Here is a 17514-nt window from a genome sequence, read left to right as displayed (position 1 = left end):
AGCTTTCTGTTTTTCACACAGTTTGCATTTACTCTCTCAACTTATAGGAAAGCTGAGATAATGGAAGCTGTCTATCCCTCACCAGCGTGACGTACTGTGCTCCAGGGGCATCAGTGACAGCTCAAAAAGAGAAGTGACGATAGTTTGCGCTATTCGTTTGCACGTCCTTGTGTACTGAAGGTTGGGCCTACTTCATGAAAGCAAGGCATGAGAGCAGAAATGGTTTTATTGACCTCACCGAGAGCATACACCTAGAACAAACAAAATGTCTGAAGGATAGAGGCATTTTCATTTCTTGTTCGATGACGGCCATGGAAAAGACAGCAACCATATTGCAGAAGAGAGCAGCATGTGCAGTTGCTTGCTTTGGGTGAAGCATTCACTAACTCGCTGCCAATAACCCCCGGAGCCGGTGCGAAAGGCGACTCTTGTGTGCCTCGGCTCGTTGGTCTAGGGGTATGATTCTCGCTTAGGTTGCGAGAGGTCCCGGGTTCAAATCCCGGACGAGCCCTTTTTCAGAGGTAAACATACGAATCCTACTCACAACTCACAATGCCTGACTATTTCTCATTACACTCCCCGCATTGTTGCACAAAATATTTTGAACCTCATAAGAAACATGGATCACCATGCTTTTTCTGCCTTCATGCTTAGTCTGTGTGTGTCCCAGGTGATGCATTCCCAAGCTGTACTTGCTGGCATTTAGGCATCAGATATTTGTCTGTCGATGCATGCATAAGTCAATTTTTAATACGTCTAATTGCAAGCATGTTGGCTGATATCTCTGCAGTTTTCACACTTGCTCCTCGCTTTCTGAGTGGCTGCTGATACAGCAGAATAGAAGTAGAGAGAATCCTTGAGAGGAACCTTGCTCTAACAGTAAAACACAGCAAGTGAGTTTCTGTAGTGTAGTGGTCATCACGTTCGCCTAACACGCGAAAGGTCCCAGGTTCGAGACCGGGCAGAAACACTGTGCATGAGCTGCTTTTATGTGCACCCTCTAAAACCTTATTATCTCAATGCAAGCTTAAGAAGAGGCGGTCCTTGAACCCAGCGAGCCGTGGGAAACTTCCTTTACTTTTGCAAGACGAAACAAAGTAATCCGCATCCATCAGTGGTCGCTCTTGTGCCTAGCTTTTTTTTTGTCATGCCATGTTGCATTGTGGGGTCTTTACACTTGTGACATTGCTGTGAACGTTGTAAGTGCAAACATTGGCAGGTGCAGTCAGAAGAGTCAGATCTGTGCACACCCAGGGCTGTCAGGATAGCCGAGTGGTCTAAGACGCCAGATGCAAGAGAGCTTGATCTTCAGTGCAACTGAGACTTCTGGTCTCCTCATGGAGGCGTGGGTTCAAATCCCACTTCTGACAGGCTTCTTTTACACCCTTAAATCGTCCTGTTTTTTGCAGTGCATTCCCCACACACCACAATCTTTGCACGGACCTGTAACATATGATGAGAAATCCACCCACGATCAGGCTGGGCCCTCAATCACAATTCCATGTATTCCTGGAAGGGACACCTCAGGCACACCTTCCGTTAAATTTGCACTCCATCACACAAACTGCCGTGCTGGTTTCTCATCAAGCAGTTGATCCCATCTTTGTTGTGAGGCTCTCCTGCCACCTTTTGGGCGGAGAAGGCACTGTCCCTGCAACAACACAGGCAGACATGTTCAACAGGGCTTCCTGGTTATGTGGGAGGAGCAGATTGTCATTGGTCCCCCCTTGCGAATTTTAATTTACATAAGGACGACAGAGAGGTAGCTGGGAGTAGGCAGTACACACGGACATTGAACTCTATCTTGTGATTTGCAGCCAATTCTAGATTGAGGCAGGAGGAAAGGAGGTGACTTGCCCAAAAATGGCCATACTGGGAATTCAGCCACCCTGGGGCTCCCAGGTGAGTGTTTCAGTCCTGCGAGCCACTCATATAAATCTCGCTTGATCGAGCCTGATCGAGCGCTGAGTGAGCGTGTTTGAATCCAAGAATCAAATGCCTCTGTCTTAGGAGCAAGAATTGGCAGGCCCTCCCTTGCATCTGGGGTGGAAGTCTATGGGGCAAGTGTCCAGGACTTGCAGAGGAGTACAAGTGCCAGAAAGTGCCTGCAGTTCTCATCAGCGCCTTTTTTCTGCTCTCTGGCAGCTAGGCTATCGACTGATCCCTTCCTTGCAAGAGTGAAAAAAACAACACCTTGAGAGAAAACATGACTTTGTGTGGTTCACATAGAGAGAGAGCAGCCAAATAGCCCTACTTTGTTTCTGAAAGACGCATAGGAAATTGCTTAAAATGCCGACTGGGGAATCAGGCTCGTTGGTCTAGGGTTATGATTCTCGCTTCGGGTGCGAGAGGTCCCGGTTTCAAATCCCGGACGAGCCCATACTGTGGAATTATTTTTAGGCTGCTTATTATATAGGGCCATTTCTTCTTTTCAATGCTATAAGACGCCGTGTATGGTGAGAAAGTTCCTTTCCCTCTACGCTATTTCCCACTTTTGGCGTATAGAATTTCAGTGCCGGACTTCTTTGCAACTGCTTTTCTGGGGTGGACCATCAGTGTAGGAAAATTAAATGCAAAGTGTTTTTCTAGTGTGGTTTCAGGTATGGTTTTAAAATCGCCTTTTGGAATAAAAGTGGTCCTTGTTCCTTTCTTCCAAAGAAAGAGATCGGGTAAGGAGGGTCCAACTTTGAGCTTCATGGACATTGGCCCTTGGTCTGTGCATTCCAGCCCACTACATGCCAAGAAGATTCCTGCAAGCGTGTCTGTTTCTGTAGTGTAGTGGTTATCACGTTTGCTTTACGCGCGAAAGGTCCCTGGTTCGAGACCGGCCAGAAACAGCAGCTTTCTGTTTTTCACACAGTTTGCATTTACTCTCTCAACTTATAGGAAAGCTGAGATAATGGAAGCTGTCTATCCCTCACCAGCGTGACGTACTGTGCTCCAGGGGCATCAGTGACAGCTCAAAAAGAGAAGTGACGATAGTTTGCGCTATTCGTTTGCACGTCCTTGTGTACTGAAGGTTGGGCCTACTTCATGAAAGCAAGGCATGAGAGCAGAAATGGTTTTATTGACCTCACCGAGAGCATACACCTAGAACAAACAAAATGTCTGAAGGATAGAGGCATTTTCATTTCTTGTTCGATGACGGCCATGGAAAAGACAGCAACCATATTGCAGAAGAGAGCAGCATGTGCAGTTGCTTGCTTTGGGTGAAGCATTCACTAACTCACTGCCAATAACCCCCGGAGCCGGTGCGAAAGGCGACTCTTGTGTGCCTAGGCTCGTTGGTCTAGGGGTATGATTCTCGCTTAGGGTGCGAGAGGTCCCGGGTTCAAATCCCGGACCAGCCCTTTTTCAGAGGTAAACATACGAATCCTACTCAAAGCTCACAATGCCTGACTATTTCTCATTACACTCGCCGCATTGTTGCACAAAATATTTTGAACCTCATAAGAAACATGGATCACCATGCTTTTTCTGCCTTCATGCTTAGTCTGTGTGTGTCCCAGGTGATGCTTTCCCAAGCTGTACTTGCTGGCATTTAGGCATCAGATATTTGTCTGTCGATGCCTGCATAAGTCAATTTTAATACGTCTAATTGCAAGCATGTTGGCTGATATCTCTGCAGTTTTCACACTTGCTCCTCGCTTTCTGAGTGGCTGCTGATACAGCAGAATAGAAGTAGAGAGAATCCTTGAGAGGAACCTTGCTCTAACAGTAAAACACAGCAAGTGAGTTTCTGTAGTGTAGTGGTCATCACGTTCGCCTAACACGCGAAAGGTCCCCGGTTCGAGACCGGGCAGAAACACTGTGCATGAGCTGCTTTTATGTGCACCCTCTAAAACCTTATTATCTCAATGCAAGCTTAAGAAGAGGCGGTCCTTGAACCCAGCGAGCCGTGGGAAACTTCCTTTTCTTTTGCAAGACGAAACAAAGTAATCCGCATCCATCAGTGGTCGCTCTTGTGCCTAGCTTTTTTTTTGTCATGCCATGTTGTATTGTGGGGTCTTTACACTTGTGACATTGCTGTGAACGTTGTAAGTGCAAACATTGGCAGGTGCAGTCAGAAGAGTCAGATCTGTGCACACCCAGGGCTGTCAGGATGGCCGAGTGGTCTAAGGCGCCAGACTCAAGAGAGCTTGATTTTCAGTGCAACTGAGACTTCTGGTCTCCTCATGGAGGCGTGGGTTCAAATCCCACTTCTGACAGGTTTCTTTTACACCCTTAAATCGTCCTGTTTTTTGCAGTGCATTCCCCACACACCACAATCTTTGCACGGACCTGTAACATATGACGAGAAATCCACCAACGATCAGGCTGGGCCCTCAATCACAATTCCATGTATTCCTGGAAGGGACACCTCAGGCACACCTTCCGTTAAATTTGCACTCCATCACACAAACTGCCGTGCTGGTTTCTCATTAAGCAGTTGATCCCATCTTTGTTGTGAGGCTCTCCTGCCACCTTTTGGGCGGAGAAGGCACTGTCCCTGCAACAACACAGGCAGACATGTTCAACAGGGCTTCCTGGTTATGTGGGAGGAGCAGATTGTCATTGGTCCCCCCTTGCTAATTTTAATTTACATAAGGAAGACAGAGAGGTAGCTGGGAGTAGGCAGTACACACGGACATTGAACTCTATCTTGTGATTTGCAGCCAATTCTAGATTGAGGCAGGAGGAAAGGAGGTGACTTGCCCAAAAATGGCCATACTGGGAATTCAGCCACCCTGGGGCTCCCAGGTGAGTGTTTCAGGCCTGCGAGCCACTCATATAAATCTCGCTTGATCGAGCCTGATCGAGCGCTGAGTGAGCGTGTTTGAATCCAAGAATCAAATGCCTCTGTCTTAGGAGCAAGAATTGGCAGGCCCTCCCTTGCATCTGGGGTGGAAGTCTATGGGGCAAGTGTCCAGGACTTGCAGAGGAGTACAAGTGCCAGAAAGTGCCTGCAGTTCTCATCAGCGCCTTTTTTCTGCTCTCTGGCAGCTAGGATATCGACTGATCCCTTCCTTGCAAGAGTGAAAAAAACAACACCTTGAGAGAAAACATGACTTTGTGTGGTTCACATAGAGAGAGAGCAGCCAAATAGCCCTGCTTTGTTTCTGAAAGACGCATCAGAAATTGCTTAAAATGGCAACTGGGGAATCAGGCTCATTGGTCTAGGGGTATGATTCTCGCTTCGGGTGCGAGAGGTCCCGGGTTCAAATCCCGGACGAGCCCATGCTGTGGAATTATTTTTAGGCTGCTTATTATATAGGGCCATTTCTTCTTTTCAATGCTATCAGACGCCGTGTATGGTGAGAAAGTTCCTTTCCCTCTACGCTATTTCCCACTTTTGGCGTATAGAATTTCAGTGCCGGACTTCTTTGCAACTGCTTTTCTGGGGTGGACCCTCAGTGTAGGAAAATTAAATGCAAAGTGTTTTTCTAGTGTGGTTTCAGGTATGGTTTTAAAATCGCCTTTTGGAATAAAAGTGGTCCTCGTTCCTTTCTTCCAAAGAAAGAGATCGGGTAAGGAGGGTCCAACTTTGAGCTTCATGGACATTGGCCCTTGGTCTGTTCATTCCAGCCCACTACATGCCAAGAAGATTCCTGCAAGCGTGTCTGTTTCTGTAGTGTAGTGGTTATCACGTTCGCTTTACACGCGAAAGGTCCCTGGTTCGAGACCGGGCAGAAACAGCAGCTTTCTGTTTTTCACACAGTTTGCATTTACTCTCTCAACTTATAGGAAAGCTGAGATAATGGAAGCTGTCTATCCCTCACCAGCGTGACGTACTGTGCTCCAGGGGCATCAGTGACAGCTCAAAAAGAGAAGTGACGATAGTTTGCGCTATTCGTTTGCACGTCCTTGTGTACTGAAGGTTGGGCCTACTTCATGAAAGCAAGGCATGAGAGCAGAAATGGTTTTATTGACCTCACCGAGAGCATACACCTAGAACAAACAAAATGTCTGAAGGATAGAGGCATTTTCATTTCTTGTTCGATGACGGCCATGGAAAAGACAGCAACCATATTGCAGAAGAGAGCAGCATGTGCAGTTGCTTGCTTTGGGTGAAGCATTCACTAACTCGCTGCCAATAACCCCCGGAGCCGGTGCGAAAGGCGACTCTTGTGTGCCTCGGCTCGTTGGTCTAGGGGTATGATTCTCGCTTAGGGTGCGAGAGGTCCCGGGTTCAAATCCCGGACGAGCCCTTTTTCAGAGGTAAACATACGAATCCTACTCACAACTCACAATGCCTGACTATTTCTCATTACACTCCCCGCATTGTTGCACAAAATATTTTGAACCTCATAAGAAACATGGATCACCATGCTTTTTCTGCCTTCATGCTTAGTCTGTGTGTGTCCCAGGTGATGCATTCCCAAGCTGTACTTGCTGGCATTTAGGCATCAGATATTTGTCTGTCGATGCATGCATAAGTCAATTTTTAATACGTCTAATTGCAAGCATGTTGGCTGATATCTCTGCAGTTTTCACACTTGCTCCTCGCTTTCTGAGTGGCTGCTGATACAGCAGAATAGAAGTAGAGAGAATCCTTGAGAGGAACCTTGCTCTAACAGTAAAACACAGCAAGTGAGTTTCTGTAGTGTAGTGGTCATCACGTTCGCCTAACACGCGAAAGGTCCCAGGTTCGAGACCGGGCAGAAACACTGTGCATGAGCTGCTTTTATGTGCACCCTCTAAAACCTTATTATCTCAATGCAAGCTTAAGAAGAGGCGGTCCTTGAACCCAGCGAGCCGTGGGAAACTTCCTTTACTTTTGCAAGACGAAACAAAGTAATCCGCATCCATCAGTGGTCGCTCTTATGCCTAGCTTTTTTTTTGTCATGCCATGTTGCATTGTGGGGTCTTTACACTTGTGACATTGCTGTGAACGTTGTAAGTGCAAACATTGGCAGGTGCAGTCAGAAGAGTCAGATCTGTGCACACCCAGGGCTGTCAGGATAGCCGAGTGGTCTAAGGCGCCAGATGCAAGAGAGCTTGATCTTCAGTGCAACTGAGACTTCTGGTCTCCTCATGGAGGCGTGGGTTCAAATCCCACTTCTGACAGGCTTCTTTTACACCCTTAAATCGTCCTGTTTTTTGCAGTGCATTCCCCACACACCACAATCTTTGCACGGACCTGTAACATATGATGAGAAATCCACCCACGATCAGGCTGGGCCCTCAATCACAATTCCATGTATTCCTGGAAGGGACACCTCAGGCACACCTTCCGTTAAATTTGCACTCCATCACACAAACTGCCGTGCTGGTTTCTCATCAAGCAGTTGATCCCATCTTTGTTGTGAGGCTCTCCTGCCACCTTTTGGGCGGAGAAGGCACTGTCCCTGCAACAACACAGGCAGACATGTTCAACAGGGCTTCCTGGTTATGTGGGAGGAGCAGATTGTCATTGGTCCCCCCTTGCGAATTTTAATTTACATAAGGACGACAGAGAGGTAGCTGGGAGTAGGCAGTACACACGGACATTGAACTCTATCTTGTGATTTGCAGCCAATTCTAGATTGAGGCAGGAGGAAAGGAGGTGACTTGCCCAAAAATGGCCATACTGGGAATTCAGCCACCCTGGGGCTCCCAGGTGAGTGTTTCAGTCCTGCGAGCCACTCATATAAATCTCGCTTGATCGAGCCTGATCGAGCGCTGAGTGAGCGTGTTTGAATCCAAGAATCAAATGCCTCTGTCTTAGGAGCAAGAATTGGCAGGCCCTCCCTTGCATCTGGGGTGGAAGTCTATGGGGCAAGTGTCCAGGACTTGCAGAGGAGTACAAGTGCCAGAAAGTGCCTGCAGTTCTCATCAGCGCCTTTTTTCTGCTCTCTGGCAGCTAGGCTATCGACTGATCCCTTCCTTGCAAGAGTGAAAAAAACAACACCTTGAGAGAAAACATGACTTTGTGTGGTTCACATAGAGAGAGAGCAGCCAAATAGCCCTACTTTGTTTCTGAAAGACGCATAAGAAATTGCTTAAAATGCCGACTGGGGAATCAGGCTCGTTGGTCTAGGGTTATGATTCTCGCTTCGGGTGCGAGAGGTCCCGGGTTCAAATCCCGGACGAGCCCATGCTGTGGAATTATTTTTAGGCTGCTTATTATATAGGGCCATTTCTTCTTTTCAATGCTATAAGACGCCGTGTATGGTGAGAAAGTTCCTTTCCCTCTACGCTATTTCCCACTTTTGGCGTATAGAATTTCAGTGCCGGACTTCTTTGCAACTGCTTTTCTGGGGTGGACCATCAGTGTAGGAAAATTAAATGCAAAGTGTTTTTCTAGTGTGGTTTCAGGTATGGTTTTAAAATCGCCTTTTGGAATAAAAGTGGTCCTCGTTCCTTTCTTCCAAAGAAAGAGATCGGGTAAGGAGGGTCCAACTTTGAGCTTCATGGACATTGGCCCTTGGTCTGTGCATTCCAGCCCACTACATGCCAAGAAGATTCCTGCAAGCGTGTCTGTTTCTGTAGTGTAGTGGTTATCACGTTCGCTTTACACGCGAAAGGTCCCTGGTTCGAGACCGGCCAGAAACAGCAGCTTTCTGTTTTTCACACAGTTTGCATTTACTCTCTCAACTTATAGGAAAGCTGAGATAATGGAAGCTGTCTATCCCTCACCAGCGTGACGTACTGTGCTCCAGGGGCATCAGTGACAGCTCAAAAAGAGAAGTGACGATAGTTTGCGCTATTCGTTTGCACGTCCTTGTGTACTGAAGGTTGGGCCTACTTCATGAAAGCAAGGCATGAGAGCAGAAATGGTTTTATTGACCTCACCGAGAGCATACACCTAGAACAAACAAAATGTCTGAAGGATAGAGGCATTTTCATTTCTTGTTCGATGACGGCCATGGAAAAGACAGCAACCATATTGCAGAAGAGAGCAGCATGTGCAGTTGCTTGCTTTGGGTGAAGCATTCACTAACTCACTGCCAATAACCCCCGGAGCCGGTGCGAAAGGCGACTCTTGTGTGCCTAGGCTCGTTGGTCTAGGGGTATGATTCTCGCTTAGGGTGCGAGAGGTCCCGGGTTCAAATCCCGGACCAGCCCTTTTTCAGAGGTAAACATACGAATCCTACTCAAAGCTCACAATGCCTGACTATTTCTCATTACACTCGCCGCATTGTTGCACAAAATATTTTGAACCTCATAAGAAACATGGATCACCATGCTTTTTCTGCCTTCATGCTTAGTCTGTGTGTGTCCCAGGTGATGCTTTCCCAAGCTGTACTTGCTGGCATTTAGGCATCAGATATTTGTCTGTCGATGCCTGCATAAGTCAATTTTAATACGTCTAATTGCAAGCATGTTGGCTGATATCTCTGCAGTTTTCACACTTGCTCCTCGCTTTCTGAGTGGCTGCTGATACAGCAGAATAGAAGTAGAGAGAATCCTTGAGAGGAACCTTGCTCTAACAGTAAAACACAGCAAGTGAGTTTCTGTAGTGTAGTGGTCATCACGTTCGCCTAACACGCGAAAGGTCCCCGGTTCGAGACCGGGCAGAAACACTGTGCATGAGCTGCTTTTATGTGCACCCTCTAAAACCTTATTATCTCAATGCAAGCTTAAGAAGAGGCGGTCCTTGAACCCAGCGAGCCGTGGGAAACTTCCTTTTCTTTTGCAAGACGAAACAAAGTAATCCGCATCCATCAGTGGTCGCTCTTGGGCCTAGATTTTTTTTTGTCATGCCATGTTGTATTGTGGGGTCTTTACACTTGTGACACTGCTGTGAACGTTGTAAGTGCAAACATTGGCAGGTGCAGTCAGAAGAGTCAGATCTGTGCACACCCAGGGCTGTCAGGATGGCCGAGTGGTCTAAGGCGCCAGACTCAAGAGAGCTTGATCTTCAGTGCAACTGAGACTTCTGGTCTCCTCATGGAGGCGTGGGTTCAAATCCCACTTCTGACAGGTTTCTTTTACACCCTTAAATCGTCCTGTTTTTGGCAGTGCATTCCCCACACACCACAATCTTTGCACGGACCTGTAACATATGACGAGAAATCCACCAACGATCAGGCTGGGCCCTCAATCACAATTCCATGTATTCCTGGAAGGGACACCTCAGGCACACCTTCCGTTAAATTTGCACTCCATCACACAAACTGCCGTGCTGGTTTCTCATTAAGCAGTTGATCCCATCTTTGTTGTGAGGCTCTCCTGCCACCTTTTGGGCGGAGAAGGCACTGTCCCTGCAACAACACAGGCAGACATGTTCAACAGGGCTTCCTGGTTATGTGGGAGGAGCAGATTGTCATTGGTCCCCCCTTGCTAATTTTAATTTACATAAGGAAGACAGAGAGGTAGCTGGGAGTAGGCAGTACACACGGACATTGAACTCTATCTTGTGATTTGCAGCCAATTCTAGATTGAGGCAGGAGGAAAGGAGGTGACTTGCCCAAAAATGGCCATACTGGGAATTCAGCCACCCTGGGGCTCCCAGGTGAGTGTTTCAGGCCTGCGAGCCACTCATATAAATCTCGCTTGATCGAGCCTGATCGAGCGCTGAGTGAGCGTGTTTGAATCCAAGAATCAAATGCCTCTGTCTTAGGAGCAAGAATTGGCAGGCCCTCCCTTGCATCTGGGGTGGAAGTCTATGGGGCAAGTGTCCAGGACTTGCAGAGGAGTACAAGTGCCAGAAAGTGCCTGCAGTTCTCATCAGCGCCTTTTTTCTGCTCTCTGGCAGCTAGGATATCGACTGATCCCTTCCTTGCAAGAGTGAAAAAAACAACACCTTGAGAGAAAACATGACTTTGTGTGGTTCACATAGAGAGAGAGCAGCCAAATAGCCCTGCTTTGTTTCTGAAAGACGCATCAGAAATTGCTTAAAATGGCAACTGGGGAATCAGGCTCGTTGGTCTAGGGGTATGATTCTCGCTTCGGGTGCGAGAGGTCCCGGGTTCAAATCCCGGACGAGCCCATGCTGTGGAATTATTTTTAGGCTGCTTATTATATAGGGCCATTTCTTCTTTTCAATGCTATCAGACGCCGTGTATGGTGAGAAAGTTCCTTTCCCTCTACGCTATTTCCCACTTTTGGCGTATAGAATTTCAGTGCCGGACTTCTTTGCAACTGCTTTTCTGGGGTGGACCATCAGTGTAGGAAAATTAAATGCAAAGTGTTTTTCTAGTGTGGTTTCAGGTATGGTTTTAAAATCGCCTTTTGGAATAAAAGTGGTCCTCGTTCCTTTCTTCCAAAGAAAGAGATCGGGTAAGGAGGGTCCAACTTTGAGCTTCATGGACATTGGCCCTTGGTCTGTTCATTCCAGCCCACTACATGCCAAGAAGATTCCTGCAAGCGTGTCTGTTTCTGTAGTGTAGTGGTTATCACGTTCGCTTTACACGCGAAAGGTCCCTGGTTCGAGACCGGGCAGAAACAGCAGCTTTCTGTTTTTCACACAGTTTGCATTTACTCTCTCAACTTATAGGAAAGCTGAGATAATGGAAGCTGTCTATCCCTCACCAGCGTGACGTACTGTGCTCCAGGGGCATCAGTGACAGCTCAAATAGAGAAGTGACGATAGTTTGCGCTATTCGTTTGCACGTCCTTGTGTACTGAAGGTTGGGCCTACTTCATGAAAGCAAGGCATGAGAGCAGAAATGGTTTTATTGACCTCACCGAGAGCATACACCTAGAACAAACAAAATGTCTGAAGGATAGAGGCATTTTCATTTCTTGTTCGATGACGGCCATGGAAAAGACAGCAACCATATTGCAGAAGAGAGCAGCATGTGCAGTTGCTTGCTTTGGGTGAAGCATTCACTAACTCGCTGCCAATAACCCCCGGAGCCGGTGCGAAAGGCGACTCTTGTGTGCCTCGGCTCGTTGGTCTAGGGGTATGATTCTCGCTTAGGGTGCGAGAGGTCCCGGGTTCAAATCCCGGACGAGCCCTTTTTCAGAGGTAAACATACGAATCCTACTCACAACTCACAATGCCTGACTATTTCTCAGTACACTCCCCGCATTGTTGCACAAAATATTTTGAACCTCATAAGAAACATGGATCACCATTCTTTTTCTGCCTTCATGCTTAGTCTGTGTGTGTCCCAGGTGATGCATTCCCAAGCTGTACTTGCTGGCATTTAGGCATCAGATATTTGTCTGTCGATGCATGCATAAGTCAATTTTTAATACGTCTAATTGCAAGCATGTTGGCTGATATCTCTGCAGTTTTCACACTTGCTCCTCGCTTTCTGAGTGGCTGCTGATACAGCAGAATAGAAGTAGAGAGAATCCTTGAGAGGAACCTTGCTCTAACAGTAAAACACAGCAAGTGAGTTTCTGTAGTGTAGTGGTCATCACGTTCGCCTAACACGCGAAAGGTCCCAGGTTCGAGACCGGGCAGAAACACTGTGCATGAGCTGCTTTTATGTGCACCCTCTAAAACCTTATTATCTCAATGCAAGCTTAAGAAGAGGCGGTCCTTGAACCCAGCGAGCCGTGGGAAACTTCCTTTACTTTTGCAAGACGAAACAAAGTAATCCGCATCCATCAGTGGTCGCTCTTGTGCCTGCTTTTTTTTTGTCATGCCATGTTGCATTGTGGGGTCTTTACACTTGTGACATTGCTGTGAACGTTGTAAGTGCAAACATTGGCAGGTGCAGTCAGAAGAGTCAGATCTGTGCACACCCAGGGCTGTCAGGATAGCCAAGTGGTCTAAGGCGCCAGATGCAAGAGAGCTTGATCTTCAGTGCAACTGAGACTTCTGGTCTCCTCATGGAGGCGTGGGTTCAAATCCCACTTCTGACAGGCTTCTTTTACACCCTTAAATCGTCCTGTTTTTTGCAGTGCATTCCCCACACACCACAATCTTTGCACGGACCTGTAACATATGATGAGAAATCCACCCACGATCAGGCTGGGCCCTCAATCACAATTCCATGTATTCCTGGAAGGGACACCTCAGGCACACCTTCCGTTAAATTTGCACTCCATCACACAAACTGCCGTGCTGGTTTCTCATCAAGCAGTTGATCCCATCTTTGTTGTGAGGCTCTCCTGCCACCTTTTGGGCGGAGAAGGCACTGTCCCTGCAACAACACAGGCAGACATGTTCAACAGGGCTTCCTGGTTATGTGGGAGGAGCAGATTGTCATTGGTCCCCCCTTGCGAATTTTAATTTACATAAGGACGACAGAGAGGTAGCTGGGAGTAGGCAGTACACACGGACATTGAACTCTATCTTGTGATTTGCAGCCAATTCTAGATTGAGGCAGGAGGAAAGGAGGTGACTTGCCCAAAAATGGCCATACTGGGAATTCAGCCACCCTGGGGCTCCCAGGTGAGTGTTTCAGTCCTGCGAGCCACTCATATAAATCTCGCTTGATCGAGCCTGATCGAGCGCTGAGTGAGCGTGTTTGAATCCAAGAATCAAATGCCTCTGTCTTAGGAGCAAGAATTGGCAGGCCCTCCCTTGCATCTGGGGTGGAAGTCTATGGGGCAAGTGTCCAGGACTTGCAGAGGAGTACAAGTGCCAGAAAGTGCCTGCAGTTCTCATCAGCGCCTTTTTTCTGCTCTCTGGCAGCTAGGCTATCGACTGATCCCTTCCTTGCAAGAGTGAAAAAAACAACACCTTGAGAGAAAACATGACTTTGTGTGGTTCACATAGAGAGAGAGCAGCCAAATAGCCCTACTTTGTTTCTGAAAGACGCATAAGAAATTGCTTAAAATACCGACTGGGGAATCAGGCTCGTTGGTCTAGGGTTATGATTCTCGCTTCGGGTGCGAGAGGTCCCGGGTTCAAATCCAGGACGAGCCCATGCTGTGGAATTATTTTTAGGCTGCTTATTATATAGGGCCATTTCTTCTTTTCAATGCTATAAGACGCCGTGTATGGTGAGAAAGTTCCTTTCCCTCTACGCTATTTCCCACTTTTGGCGTATAGAATTTCAGTGCCGGACTTCTTTGCAACTGCTTTTCTGGGGTGGACCATCAGTGTAGGAAAATTAAATGCAAAGTGTTTTTCTAGTGTGGTTTCAGGTATGGTTTTAAAATCGCCTTTTGGAATAAAAGTGGTCCTCGTTCCTTTCTTCCAAAGAAAGAGATCGGGTAAGGAGGGTCCAACTTTGAGCTTCATGGACATTGGCCCTTGGTCTGTTCATTCCAGCCCACTACATGCCAAGAAGATTCCTGCAAGCGTGTCTGTTTCTGTAGTGTAGTGGTTATCACGTTCGCTTTACATGCGAAAGGTCCCTGGTTCGAGACCGGGCAGAAACACCAGCTTTCTGTTTTTCACACAGTTTGCATTTACTCTCTCAACTTATAGGAAAGCTGAGATAATGGAAGCTGTCTATCCCTCACCAGCGTGACGTACTGTGCTCCAGGGGCATCAGTGACAGCTCAAAAAGAGAAGTGACGATAGTTTGCGCTATTCGTTTGCACGTCCTTGTGTACTGAAGGTTGGGCCTACTTCATGAAAGCAAGGCATGAGAGCAGAAATGGTTTTATTGACCTCACCGAGAGCATACACCTAGAACAAACAAAATGTCTGAAGGATAGAGGCATTTTCATTTCTTGTTCGATGACGGCCATGGAAAAGACAGCAACCATATTGCAGAAGAGAGCAGCATGTGCAGTTGCTTGCTTTGGGTGAAGCATTCACTAACTCGCTGCCAATAACCCCCGGAGCCGGTGCGAAAGGCGACTCTTGTGTGCCTCGGCTCGTTGGTCTAGGGGTATGATTCTCGCTTAGGGTGCGAGAGGTCCCGGGTTCAAATCCCGGACGAGCCCTTTTTCAGAGGTAAACATACGAATCCTACTCACAACTCACAATGCCTGACTATTTCTCAGTACACTCCCCGCATTGTTGCACAAAATATTTTGAACCTCATAAGAAACATGGATCACCATGCTTTTTCTGCCTTCATGCTTAGTCCGTGTGTGTCCCAGGTGATGCTTTCCCAAGCTGTACTTGCTGGCATTTAGGCATCAGATATTTGTCTGTCGATGCCTGCATAAGTCAATTTTAATACGTCTAATTGCAAGCATGTTGGCTGATATCTCTGCAGTTTTCACACTTGCTCCTCGCTTTCTGAGTGGCTGCTGATACAGCAGAATAGAAGTAGAGAGAATCCTTGAGAGGAACCTTGCTCTAACAGTAAAACACAGCAAGTGAGTTTCTGTAGTGTAGTGGTCATCACGTTCGCCTAACACGCGAAAGGTCCCCGGTTCGAGACCGGGCAGAAACACTGTGCATGAGCTGCTTTTATGTGCACCCTCTAAAACCTTATTATCTCAATGCAAGCTTAAGAAGAGGCAGTCCTTGAACCCAGCGAGCCGTGGGAAACTTCCTTTTCTTTTGCAAGACGAAACAAAGTAATCCCTATCCATCAGTGGTCGCTCTTGGGCCTAGCTTTTTTTTTGTCATGCCATGTTGTATTGTGGGGTCTTTACACTTGTGACATTGCTGTGAACGTTGTAAGTGCAAACATTGGCAGGTGCAGTCAGAAGAGTCAGATCTGTGCACACCCAGGGCTGTCAGGATGGCTGAGTGGTCTAAGGTGCCAGACTCAAGAGAGCTTGATCTTCAGTGCAACTGAGACTTCTGGTCTCCTCATGGAGGCGTGGGTTCAAATCCCACTTCTGACAGGTTTCTTTTACACCCTTAAATCGTCCTGTTTTTTGCAGTGCATTCCCCACACACCACAATCATTGCACGGACCTGTAACATATGACGAGAAATCCACCAACGATCAGGCTGGGCCCTCAATCACAATTCCATGTATTCCTGGAAGGGACACCTCAGGCACACCTTCCGTTACATTTGCACTCCATCACACAAACTGCCGTGCTGGTTTCTCATTAAGCAGTTGATCCCATCTTTGTTGTGAGGCTCTCCTGCCACCTTTTGGGCGGAGAAGGCACTGTCCCTGCAACAACACAGGCAGACATGTTCAACAGGGCTTCCTGGTTATGTGGGAGGAGCAGATTGTCATTGGTCCCCCCTTGCGAATTTTAATTTACATAAGGACGACAGAGAGGTAGCTGGGAGTAGGCAGTACACACGGACATTGAACTCTATCTTGTGATTTGCAGCCAATTCTAGATTGAGGCAGGAGGAAAGGAGGTGACTTGCCCAAAAATGGCCATACTGAGAATTCAGCCACCCTGGGGCTCCCAGGTGAGTGTTTCAGTCCTGCGAGCCACTCATATAAATCTCGCCTGATCGAGCCTGATCGAGCGCTGAGTGAGCGTGTTTGAATCCAAGAATCAAATGCCTCTGTCTTAGGAGCAAGAATTGGCAGGCCCTCCCTTGCATCTGGGGTGGAAGTCCATGGGGCAAGTGTCCAGGACTTGCAGAGGAGTACAAGTGCCAGAAAGTGCCTGCAGTTCTCATCAGCGCCTTTTTTCTGCTCTCTGGCAGCTAGGATATCGACTGATCCCTTCCTTGCAAGAGTGAAAAAAACAACACCTTGAGAGAAAACATGACTTTGTGTGGTTCACATAGAGAGAGAGCAGCCAAATAGCCCTGCTTTGTTTCTGAAAGACGCATCAGAAATTGCTTAAAATGCCGACTGGGGAATCAGGCTCGTTGGTCTAGGGGTATGATTCTCGCTTCGGGTGCGAGAGGTCCCAGGTTCAAATCCCGGACGAGCCCATGCTGTGGAATTATTTTTAGGCTGCTTATTATATAGGGCCATTTCTTCTTTTCAATGCTATAAGACGCCGTGTATGGTGAGAAAGTTCCTTTCCCTCTACGCTATTTCCCACTTTTGGCGTATAGAATTTCAGTGCCGGACTTCTTTGCAACTGCTTTTCTGGGGTGGACCATCAGTGTAGGAAAATTAAATGCAAAGTGTTTTTCTAGTGTGGTTTCAGGTATGGTTTTAAAATCGCCTTTTGGAATAAAAGTGGTCCTCGTTCCTTTCTTCCAAAGAAAGAGATCGGGTAAGGAGGGTCCAACTTTGAGCTTCATGGACATTGGCCCTTGGTCTGTTCATTCCAGCCCACTACATGCCAAGAAGATTCCTGCAAGCGTGTCTGTTTCTGTAGTGTAGTGGTTATCACGTTCGCTTTACACGCGAAAGGTCCCTGGTTCGAGACCGGGCAGAAACAGCAGCTTTCTGTTTTTCACACAGTTTGCATTTACTCTCTCAACTTATAGGAAAGCTGAGATAATGGAAGCTGTCTATCCCTCACCAGCGTGACGTACTGTGCTCCAGGGGCATCAGTGACAGCTCAAAAAGAGAAGTGACGATAGTTTGCGCTATTCGTTTGCACGTCCTTGTGTACTGAAGGTTGGGCCTACTTCATGAAAGCAAGGCATGAGAGCAGAAATGGTTTTATTGACCTCACCGAGAGCATACACCTAGAACAAACAAAATGTCTGAAGGATAGAGGCATTTTCATTTCTTGTTCGATGACGGCCATGGAAAAGACAGCAACCATATTGCAGAAGAGAGCAGCATGTGCAGTTGCTTGCTTTGGGTGAAGCATTCACTAACTCGCTGCCAATAACCCCCGGAGCCGGTGCGAAAGGCGACTCTTGTGTGCCTCGGCTCGTTGGTCTAGGGGTATGATTCTCGCTTAGGGTGTGAGAGG

General features: G+C 47.4%; 14 non-coding genes across 14 annotated transcripts; all 14 read left to right on the top strand.

Annotated features, from left to right (window-relative positions):
- The first annotated feature begins 3735 nt into the window (after window positions 1-3735).
- On the top strand, window positions 3736-3808 carry TRNAV-AAC (transfer RNA valine (anticodon AAC)). The gene has a single exon. It is a non-coding gene; the product is annotated as a tRNA-Val (tRNA).
- Window positions 3809-4096: 288 nt separating this feature from the next.
- Window positions 4097-4208, top strand: TRNAL-CAA (transfer RNA leucine (anticodon CAA)). Its single transcript has 2 exons — window positions 4097-4134; window positions 4163-4208. It is a non-coding gene; the product is annotated as a tRNA-Leu (tRNA).
- Window positions 4209-5602: 1394 nt separating this feature from the next.
- TRNAV-UAC (transfer RNA valine (anticodon UAC)) lies at window positions 5603-5675 on the top strand. The gene has a single exon. It is a non-coding gene; the product is annotated as a tRNA-Val (tRNA).
- A 441-nt stretch (window positions 5676-6116) lies between these two features.
- On the top strand, window positions 6117-6188 carry TRNAP-AGG (transfer RNA proline (anticodon AGG)). Its single transcript has one exon. It is a non-coding gene; the product is annotated as a tRNA-Pro (tRNA).
- A 2253-nt stretch (window positions 6189-8441) lies between these two features.
- On the top strand, window positions 8442-8514 carry TRNAV-UAC (transfer RNA valine (anticodon UAC)). Its single transcript has one exon. It is a non-coding gene; the product is annotated as a tRNA-Val (tRNA).
- An 898-nt stretch (window positions 8515-9412) lies between these two features.
- Window positions 9413-9485, top strand: TRNAV-AAC (transfer RNA valine (anticodon AAC)). The gene has a single exon. It is a non-coding gene; the product is annotated as a tRNA-Val (tRNA).
- A 288-nt stretch (window positions 9486-9773) lies between these two features.
- On the top strand, window positions 9774-9885 carry TRNAL-CAA (transfer RNA leucine (anticodon CAA)). Its single transcript has 2 exons — window positions 9774-9811; window positions 9840-9885. It is a non-coding gene; the product is annotated as a tRNA-Leu (tRNA).
- Window positions 9886-10822: 937 nt separating this feature from the next.
- On the top strand, window positions 10823-10894 carry TRNAP-CGG (transfer RNA proline (anticodon CGG)). The gene has a single exon. It is a non-coding gene; the product is annotated as a tRNA-Pro (tRNA).
- A 385-nt stretch (window positions 10895-11279) lies between these two features.
- TRNAV-UAC (transfer RNA valine (anticodon UAC)) lies at window positions 11280-11352 on the top strand. Its single transcript has one exon. It is a non-coding gene; the product is annotated as a tRNA-Val (tRNA).
- Window positions 11353-11793: 441 nt separating this feature from the next.
- TRNAP-AGG (transfer RNA proline (anticodon AGG)) lies at window positions 11794-11865 on the top strand. Its single transcript has one exon. It is a non-coding gene; the product is annotated as a tRNA-Pro (tRNA).
- A 2252-nt stretch (window positions 11866-14117) lies between these two features.
- Window positions 14118-14190, top strand: TRNAV-UAC (transfer RNA valine (anticodon UAC)). Its single transcript has one exon. It is a non-coding gene; the product is annotated as a tRNA-Val (tRNA).
- Window positions 14191-14631: 441 nt separating this feature from the next.
- On the top strand, window positions 14632-14703 carry TRNAP-AGG (transfer RNA proline (anticodon AGG)). The gene has a single exon. It is a non-coding gene; the product is annotated as a tRNA-Pro (tRNA).
- A 385-nt stretch (window positions 14704-15088) lies between these two features.
- TRNAV-AAC (transfer RNA valine (anticodon AAC)) lies at window positions 15089-15161 on the top strand. Its single transcript has one exon. It is a non-coding gene; the product is annotated as a tRNA-Val (tRNA).
- A 1794-nt stretch (window positions 15162-16955) lies between these two features.
- Window positions 16956-17028, top strand: TRNAV-UAC (transfer RNA valine (anticodon UAC)). Its single transcript has one exon. It is a non-coding gene; the product is annotated as a tRNA-Val (tRNA).
- The last annotated feature ends 486 nt before the right edge of the window (window positions 17029-17514 follow it).

The sequence above is a fragment of the Triturus cristatus genome, chromosome 10, assembly GCF_964204655.1.
Source record: "Triturus cristatus chromosome 10, aTriCri1.1, whole genome shotgun sequence".
Classification (NCBI taxonomy): Eukaryota; Metazoa; Chordata; class Amphibia; order Caudata; family Salamandridae; genus Triturus; species Triturus cristatus.
This window is presented reverse-complemented; position numbering and strand designations above follow the sequence as displayed.